This window comes from Pongo pygmaeus, chromosome 4 (genome assembly GCF_028885625.2).
Source record: "Pongo pygmaeus isolate AG05252 chromosome 4, NHGRI_mPonPyg2-v2.0_pri, whole genome shotgun sequence".
Lineage (NCBI taxonomy): Eukaryota > Metazoa > Chordata > Mammalia > Primates > Hominidae > Pongo > Pongo pygmaeus.
The window spans coordinates 40,817,483-40,819,448 of NC_072377.2; the positions used below are offsets into that span (position 1 = coordinate 40,817,483).

Below are 1,966 nucleotides of genomic sequence, written 5' to 3' on the forward strand. Positions count from 1 at the left end.
AGCCAAATTTTACCAAACATTCAAAGAACTGGTACCAGTTCTACTGACACTACTCCAAAAGATTGAGAAGGAGGGAATGCTCCCTAACTCATTCTATGAAGCCAGTATTATCCTGATACCAGAGCCAGGAAAGCACATAAAAAAAGAAAACTGCTGGCCAATATCCATGATAAATATAGATGCAAAAATTCTCAACAAAATACTAGCAAACTGAATCTAACAGCACATAAAAAAAAAAAAAAAAATTGACCGTGATCAAGTGAATTTCATCCCAGGGAGGCAGGGATGTTTCAACATATGCAAGTCAATAAATGTGTTTCATCACATCAAGAGAAATAAAATAAAAATCATATGATCATCTCAATAGATACAGAAAAAGCATCTGATAAAATCCAGCATCCCACGCAGGATTCAGACTAGAATATAGCTGTTAAGTGCTGTGTTGTCATTCCCCCTGCTTAAAATAAAGTTTTTTTCTTAACTATACCTGTCTGCTATCTGCTGTAGCAGCCAGGGATGCTTGGTTTCATACATGTTGAAAGGAATAAATTAAAAAAAAAAAAACCAGCATTCCTTTATGATAAAAACCCTCAACAAGCTAAGCATAGAAGGACATATCTCAAAAAAAAAAAAAAAAAAAAGCCATATATGACAACACCACAGCCAACAACATGCTGAATGGGGAAAAGCTGAAAGCATTCCCCTTGAGAACTGGAACAAGTATGCCCATTCAACATAGTACTTACTATAAGTCTTAGCCAGAGGAATCAGACAAAAAAAAGAAAGAAAGGGCAACCAAACTGGAAAACAGGAAGTCAAACTATCACTGTTTGCTGACGATATGATCTCATACCTAGAAAAACCTAAAGACTGCCTCAAAAGACTCCTATATCTGATGAATTAATTCAGTAAAGTCTCAGGTTACAAAATCAATGTACACAAATCAGTAACACTGCTATACAACAAAAATGATCAAGCTGAGAATCAAATCAAGAACTCAATTTATTTTACTATGACTGATAAATAAATGAATAAATAAATAAACAAATAAAATAGCTAGGAATATACTTAACCAAAGAGGTGAAAGATCTCTACAAGGAGAACTACAAAACAATACCAACAGGAATCATAGCTGTTACAAACAAACGGAAATACATCCCATGTTCATAGATTGCATGAATCAATGTCGTGAAAATGACCATACTGCCCAAAGCAATCTACAGATTCAATGCAATTCCCATCAAAATACCATCATCATTTTTCACAGAACTAGAAACAACAATCCTAAAATTCATATGGAAACAAAAAACAGCCCACACAGCTAAAGCAATACTAACCAAAAGGAACAAATCTGGAGACATCACATTATCTGACTTCAAATTATAATACAAGACTATAGTAACCAAAATAGCATGGTACTGGTATAAAAGTAAGCACATAGACCAATGGAACAGAATAGAGAATCCGGAAATAAAGCCAAATGTTTACAATGAACTGATTTTTGACAAAGCACACAGAAACACAAATGGAGGAAAGGACACCCTATTCAGTAAATGGTGCTGGGAAAACTGGCAAGCCACATGTAGAAGAATGAAACTGGATCTCTATATCTCACCAAATATGAAAATTAACTCAAGATGTATTAAAGACTTAAATCTAAGACATGAAATCATAAAAACTGTAGAAGAAAACCTAGGAAAAACTCTTCTGGACAGTGGCCTAGCTAAAGAATTTATGACTAAGATCCCAAAAGCAAATGCAACAAAAACAAAAATAAATACTGAGACCTAATTAAATGAAAAAGCTTCTGCATAGCAAAAGAAATAATCTGCAGAGTAAATTGACAATCTGTAGAATGGGAGAAAATATTTGCAAATTATGCATCTGACAAAGGATTAATATCCAGAATCTACAAGGAACTCAAACAAATCAGCAAGAAAAATAAATCCCGTTAAAAAGTGGACAA

At 33.8% G+C, this 1,966-nt stretch overlaps 1 non-coding gene across 1 annotated transcript; it reads left to right on the top strand.

The window, feature by feature from the left end:
* The first annotated feature begins 402 nt into the window (after positions 1–402).
* On the top strand, positions 403–534 carry LOC129037696 (small nucleolar RNA SNORA63). Its single transcript, XR_008502924.1, has one exon. It is a non-coding gene; the product is annotated as a small nucleolar RNA SNORA63 (small nucleolar RNA).
* The last annotated feature ends 1,432 nt before the right edge of the window (positions 535–1,966 follow it).